Source organism: Ovis canadensis, chromosome X (assembly GCF_042477335.2).
Source record: "Ovis canadensis isolate MfBH-ARS-UI-01 breed Bighorn chromosome X, ARS-UI_OviCan_v2, whole genome shotgun sequence".
Lineage (NCBI taxonomy): Eukaryota > Metazoa > Chordata > Mammalia > Artiodactyla > Bovidae > Ovis > Ovis canadensis.
Genome location: NC_091727.1, coordinates 5,176,528 through 5,183,764, shown reverse-complemented (window position 1 = coordinate 5,183,764; position 7,237 = coordinate 5,176,528). Strand labels below are relative to the sequence as shown.

At 45.2% G+C, this 7,237-nt stretch overlaps 1 non-coding gene across 1 annotated transcript; it reads left to right on the top strand.

Moving 5' to 3' along the window:
• The first annotated feature begins 6,863 nt into the window (after positions 1 to 6,863).
• TRNAC-GCA (transfer RNA cysteine (anticodon GCA)) lies at positions 6,864 to 6,935 on the top strand. Its single transcript has one exon. It is a non-coding gene; the product is annotated as a tRNA-Cys (tRNA).
• The last annotated feature ends 302 nt before the right edge of the window (positions 6,936 to 7,237 follow it).

Here is a 7,237-nt window from a genome sequence, read left to right as displayed (position 1 = left end):
ATCTATCATGTTACACTTTGGGGGGCCAGAGTTCCAAGATCAAGGTTGCCCTCCTGAGACCTCTTTCCTGGCCTTGCAGTTGACTGTCTCCTCCCTGTCTTTGGTCTTTGCCGTGTGTCAGAGGCCCCCCAGGGTCCCCCTTTGTGTGTCTAAACCCCCATCACCATCTAATCAGGACATCAGTCATATTGGTTTAAGGTCCAGCCCACAACCTCATGCTGCCTGAATCACCTCTCTGAAGGCTTTCTCTCCCAAGACAGTCAGACTCTGAGGTCCTGTACTCTGCTATTTCTTACTTTTTTAAAAATAATTTTAGTCAGTTAGTTAGTTAGGACTTTGCTGGGTCTTCCTTGATGCACCCAGGCTTTCTCTTGTTGTGGCAAGCGAGGGCCACTCTCTAGGGCTGGTGCATGGGTTTTTCATTGTGATGACGTCTTGTCATGGAGTGTGGACTTCAGCAGCTGAGGTCCCCAGACTCTAGACTGCAGGTTCAATAGTTGTGGGCAAAGGACTTAGGTGGTCCTTTGCCCAGCACATGGGATCCTCCCAGAACAGGGATCAAACCCATGTCTCTTGCATTGGAGGGTGGATTTTTTTTTTTTTTTTAACCACTGACCCACCAGGGAAAGTGCTAATCACTCAGTCGTGTCCGACTCTTTGCGAGCCTATGAGCTATACAGCCTGAAAGACTACTTTGCCCAAAGGATGTCCCAGGCAAGAATCCTAGAGTGGGTTGCCATTTCCTTCTCCAGAAAGAAAGAAAGAAAGTGGAGTCGCTCAGTTGTGTCTGATTGTTTGTGACCCCATGGACTGTAGCCCGCCAGGCTCCTCTGTCCATGGGATTCTCCAGACAAGGATACTGGAGTGGGTAGCTATTCCCTTCTCCAAGGATCTTCCCCATCCAGGGGATCAAACCCGGGTCTCCTGCATTGCAGGCGGATTCTTTACCATCTGAGCCACCGGGGAAGCCCCACCACTGTGCTCTTTTACACAGAGACTTAAGCATCCAAGAATTCTGGAATCTGAGGGTATCCTGCAGCCAGTCGCAATGTGGGTGCTCAGAGATGGCTGCAGCAGGGATCAGGGCTGTAACAGGTGGATTTTGGAGGAAACCATTCAGCCTATCAGAGAATTTTCTCCTGTAACAACATCTTGGTATAATTCTGTATTTTTCACGACTTCTATTGTTGGAATAATCATATCTATCCACCCACAGCACCACCAGGACAATCAAGGTGGCCTTTCAGCCCCAATACTAGTTCTTCTGATGTCCAGACAGAAAGGCAGGAGAGAAGTACTCAGATGGACCATCAATTGATGTCCATGGCGGAGTTACAGACCCTTTGCCCTCTGTTGACTGGCTGTGTATAGCACTCTACTTTACCATAAAGGACGTGGTACCAAGACACCCCCAAATAAGGGGCTCTCTGCAAACTGGACCACATTTTCTGGTTGATCACCAGCTGGTGGCATCATAGCACACATTTTGAGGTTGCACTTTGTATTTTTTTCCTCAATGTAATATGGTGAGCATAAAAACAGAGGGCCCCGGTTTCACCCACTCTTGTTAAATCCTTGAGCTTGGGACTTGAGCGCATGCAGAATCCGGAATCTCAAAGAAGGGCAGACAGGGGCTCAGATAGGTGAACGAAAATCCTCGTATTACTTTTCACAGCAAGTTCAAAAACTAAAAATAACTTACTTGATATTTGTCAAGTGTTTCTCTCTGGAGAACGAGTCGGAAGTATGTTTTCTTAATTAAATCTCAAAATTCAAGTTTAGGTTTTTAATGTCTGTTGTTTTTTTTTTTAAACCCTAATTCATTCATAGCATTATTTGGAGTAGTTTATTTTCATCTGCCACTGCTAAAACAATCTTCCAGGAAGCCACACGTTCACAGGGCTGAAATGGTGGTAAGGATCCAGTAGCAATAATATAGACATCACACTCTTTTAGGCACCGACGCTTTTTGTTTTAGAACAGCTGGGGGTCATACAAGTTGGAAAAAAAAAAAGTCTGTCTTGTTCTCTTTTGGCTTGTCTGCAAGAAAGCAGGAAAAGTATTCCAGGAATGACTTTGGTGCTAGAACTTGGACCTAGACCTTGCTTCATACATGGAGCCTCTCTGACCCTCAGTCTCTTTATCAGAACAACAGGGAGCGTGACAGCTAACAGCAAGCGGTTAGTGAGAATGTATTAACCATATTAAGATTTTTGACTTGCAATCAGTTTTCAAAATATTGGACTGGCCAAAACGTTTATTTAGGTTTCCCTTTAAAACCCGAATTTTGGGACCAACTCAGTATTTCATCTTCACAAATACTATTTAAACCAGGTCTCATCCTTATCGCTTTCTTACAGATAGGAGAGCTGAGATGAAAGGAGGTTAATTTACACACTCACGCTCTCACAGTAGAAAGAGGCAGAGTTGAGATGTGAATATAAATTCGCGTGGTTCCTGAATTCTGATTTTCAGGATCAGGAGATCCAGATGGTACTTATAAAGTTCTTGACGCAGGAGAAGTGCTGGAGAGACGTGGAGGTTATCACGACAGACAAGCAGGAAGATTATGCCAATCACCTTCCTGAAATCCAGAAACAATGTAGCTGAAGGGTTTTCCAGGACCATCAATCTTGTATCGAGAAAAAGAAATGGACAGACCCTTATAAAAAGTATCCTGAGTGACTCCAGGCTCACTTTCAGCAAGGATCTCTGAATTGTTGGTAAATGCTTACAATGTTTCAGTAGCTATTCCAGAATCTGTCTAGATTTTGATACTTCTGTCACTCATTAGTCTACTGAGGGGAATTTCACTTACACAGACACCAGAAAAGCATTCTCAGAAATCTGGAAAACAGATATTCTACAACAAATGGCTTGCCTTTCCCAACAAATCGGCAGCACAGAAAAAGCCAGAAGGGGAGGAAATAAAAGTTAAAACAAAACAAAACAAAAAAAAAACAGGGCCTCCCTAGGAGTCCAATGGTTAAGAGCTTGCCTTCCAATGCAAGGGATGTGTGTTCAAACCCTGGTTTGTGGGGCTAAGATCCCACACGCCTTAAGGCCAAAAAACCAAAACACAAAGCAAAAACAATACCGTAAGGAATTCAATGAAGATCTTGAAAATGGTACACACCAATCAAACAAACAAAAAGTCTTCAAAAGTTAGAAAAGCAAAAAGATGCATGTCAGCAGTGCCTTTGTCTCTAAGCTCCCAGTATGGAATATACATGACAGAAAGAAAGGTTCTTACTGTAGACAGTTCTTTCATTCCTCATGGAAATCTTTCATCTGACAGAAAATCAGAATTTCATCTCCAAAGCTTTCCAACACTTTCCAGCCATCCATCTTCCATTACGATAGGGACCTTGGGGCTACGGAGATTAAGAGTATTCCTTTACACTTAAAATTTTTATTAAAAAAAAATTAAGCCTAACCTGAACCGAATCATAAAGGGAGATCAAGAAAGACTAAATTGAAGACATTCTATAAAAATTAACCTGCTCTATTCAAAAGTGTCAAAGTCCCACTATGCCAGGAAAGACTGAGGACTTACTTAAGAGGTGGCTCAGAGGGTGAAGAGTCTGACTGCCATGCAGGAGACCTGGGTTTGATCGCTGGGTCAAGAAGATTCCCCTGGAGAAGGATGGCAACCCACTCCAGTCTTCTTGCCTGGAGAATTCCATGGACAGAGGAGCCTGGTGGGCTACACTTCATGGGGTCACAAAGAGTTAGACATGACTGAACAACCAATTCTTTCAGTTTCAATACAACGAGACAGGTGAAGGATAAATTGGATATTAGTCTTACGGCTGGCAGCATCTCAATAGGTCTCAGCAGACATAATAGCATTGGGTCCGTGTTAAGCTCCTGATTTTGATCACTGCACTGCGGTTATGTAAGATAAGCCCACATTTAACGTAGTATTCCTACGGTTCAGGACGTACTTCAGGAAAGCATCGTTGACTCCTTCTGTAGAATTCAAGTGTCTACATTATCTGAAAACGTGTATTCCTCCTACCTGTGGTCTCCCCTGCTTTCCAAAGTTCTCCATACTGAACTCACATTTATCTGCAATGATTTTCATCCAACTAGATTCTTTTCTTGGGCAGGGTGGGGGGGCGGGTAGGGTAGGCAGCCTGGTTTATTTTCAAGACAACCTAGTAGCAACTTGCATATGCCAGGAACTACCCTTTTTCAGAAGTGCACAAAACCTTCCTCTCTGACCAGACAACAGACGGAAGTTCACCAGAATTAGCTCGGAAAGCAGTGTTACTTAAAAGCATCATTTTCAGACCAGGCACCCTAGCATATCCTGGCAAGAACACACAGGCAGACTCCTGGGACCCGCTCCAGACACAGTGAATCACAGTCTCTGGGATTTGGCTGGGAAATGTACACTTTCAATACACAACCCAGGTGCATCTTATCATTCTGTACTGAGCAAATATTTATTAGTGTCCTCTGTGCGCCAGATGCCTCTCAAGGTTCTGAAGATAAAAGCGTATGGAAAAGCAAATAGCACCCAACATGGTACAGGCTTCTTGAAAGACAGTTTAGAGGTTTTTTACAAAACTAAGCTCCAATACTCTGGCCAAATGATGCAAATAGCTGGCTCTCAGGAAAAGACCCTGATGCTGGGGAAGATTGAAGGCAGGAGGAGAAGCAGACGACAGAGGATGAGATGGTTGGATGCCATCACCGACTCGATCGACAAGAGTTTGAACAAACTGGGAGATAGTGAAGGACAGGGAATTCTGGTGTGTTGCAGTCCATGGGGTCGCAAAGAGTCGGACACAACTTAGCAACTGAACAACAATACAAAGCTAGGCAGACTTACCAGGAGATCCAGCAATCTCAGTCCTTAATATTTACACAAAGGAGATGAAAATGTACATCCACATGGTCCTTGCAGCAGCTTTATTCATAACTGCCAAGACTTAGAAGCAACTACGATGCCCCTCAGTATATGAATGGGTGAATAAACTGGAGAATATCCAGACAATGGAATATTATTCAGCACTGAAAACAAGATTGCTGGGAAAAACATCAACAACCTCAGATATGCAGATGACACCACCCTTATGGCAGAAAGCAAGGAACTAAAGAGCCTCTTGATGAAAGTGCAAGAGGAGAGTGAAAAAGTTGGCTTAAAGCTAAGCATTCAGAAAACTAAGATCGTGGCATCCAGCCCCATCACTTCAAGGCAAATACATGGGCAAACAATGGAAACAGTGAGAAACTTCATTTTGGGGGCCTTCACAATCACTGCAGATGGTAACAGAAGCCACGAAATTAAAAGATGCTTGCTCCTTGGAAGAAAAGCTATGACCAACCTAGACAGCACATTCAAAAGCAGAGACATTACTCTGCCAACAAATGTCCATCTAGTCAAAGCTACACTTCTTCCAGTAGTCATGTATGGATGTGAGAGTTGGACTATAAAGAAAGCTGAGCACTGAAGAATGGATGCTTTTGAACTGTGGTGCTGGAGAAGACTCTTGAGAGTCCCTTGGAGACCAAGGAGATCCAACCAGTCCATCCTAAAGGAGATCAGTCCTGAATATTCATTGAAAGAATGGATGCTGAAGCTGTAACTCCAGTACTTCGGCCACCTGATGCAAAGAATTGACTCATTGGAAAATACCCTAATGCTGGGAAAGATTGACAGCAAGAGAGAAGGGGACGACAGAGGATGAGATGGCTGGATGGCATCACTGACTCGATGGACATGAGTTTGAGTGAACTCCGAGAGTTGGTGATGGACAGGGAGGCCTGGCGTGTTGCAGTCCATGGGGTCACAAAGAGGCGGACACGACTGAAGCGACTGAAGTGAACTGAACTAAAAACAAATGGGCGGGGACTTCCCTGCAAGTCCAGTGGTTAAGGATCCACCTCGCAATGCTGGGGATGTGGGTTTTATCCCTGATCGGGGAACTAAGATCTCACAAGGTGCAGAGCAATTAAGCCCACCCACCACAAGTAGACTGTCCACGCACCCCAACAAAAGATGCGGCAGAAGACAATGAAGACCCCACATCCCACAGCTAAAACACCTGATGCCGCTAAATAAGAAAGAAAGAAAAGAAACAAGCTATGAACAGACATGGGGGAAACTTCCATGCGTACTCCAAAGTGGAGCAGCCCATATGTAAAGGCTACACACTGTATGATTCCAATTAGATGACATTCTGGAAATGGCAAAACCAAGGAGACATCGAAAAGATCGATGGGTGCCAGGGCTTTGGGGGCAAAGAAGGGTTAAAAAAAAAAAAGGCGTAGCACAGAGGATTTTTAAGGTTCTGACATTATTCTGGGTAACGCTGTAACAGTGGACACACGCCATCACACATTCATCCAAACCCACAGAGCGAAAGCAAACTCAACAGATCCGATGGACCTTGGGTGACAACTGTGCTTTTTATTAAAGCACATCCTTGGCGGCACTCAACAAAATTTAAAAGCAAAATCCCACTGATCCTTGCACTCATGGAGCTTTGGACTAGCACCAAAGCTTGAGAACAAATGTCCCAAGGTTTGTGTGGTGGTTCAATGGGTCAAGATTCGGTGACCCAGCCGGAGAAATGCCTGCAACATAGACGTCATGCTGCAGCTGCAGAAGCTGATGCAAAGGCCTCAGAGACAACGTTTCCCGTCCGTTGCTTGCTTGCTTGTTTTGCTTTTTATTTATTTTGGCTGTGGTGGCTCTTGGCTGCTGCGTGTGCTTTCTCTAGTCGGGGCGAGCAGGGGCTCCTCTCTCGTTGTGGTGCTTGGTCTTCTCAATGTGGCGGTTTCTCTAGTTGTGCAGCTCAGGCTCTAGAGCATGCGGGCTTCAACAGCTGCAGTTCCCAAGCTCTAGGACTTCCCTTGTAGCTCAGTCGGTAAAGAACCTGCCTGCAATGCAGGAGACCCAGGTTCGATCCCTGGGTGGGGAAGATCCCCTGGAGAAGGACATGGCAACCCACTCCAGTGTTCTTGCCTGGAGCATCCCATGGACAGAGGAGCCCGGCAGGCTACAGTCCACGGAGTCACAAGAGTCAGACACGACTTAGCAACTAAACCACCACCTCGAGTCTAGAGCACAGGCTCAGAAGTCATGGCACTCAGGCTTACCTGCTCCTTGCCTCGTGGGATCTTCCCGGACCAGGAATCGAACCCACGTGCCCTGTGTTGCCAGGTGAATTCTCATCCACTGAGGCAACCAGGGAAGCCCTGTTTTGCCTTGTATTTCTGACCT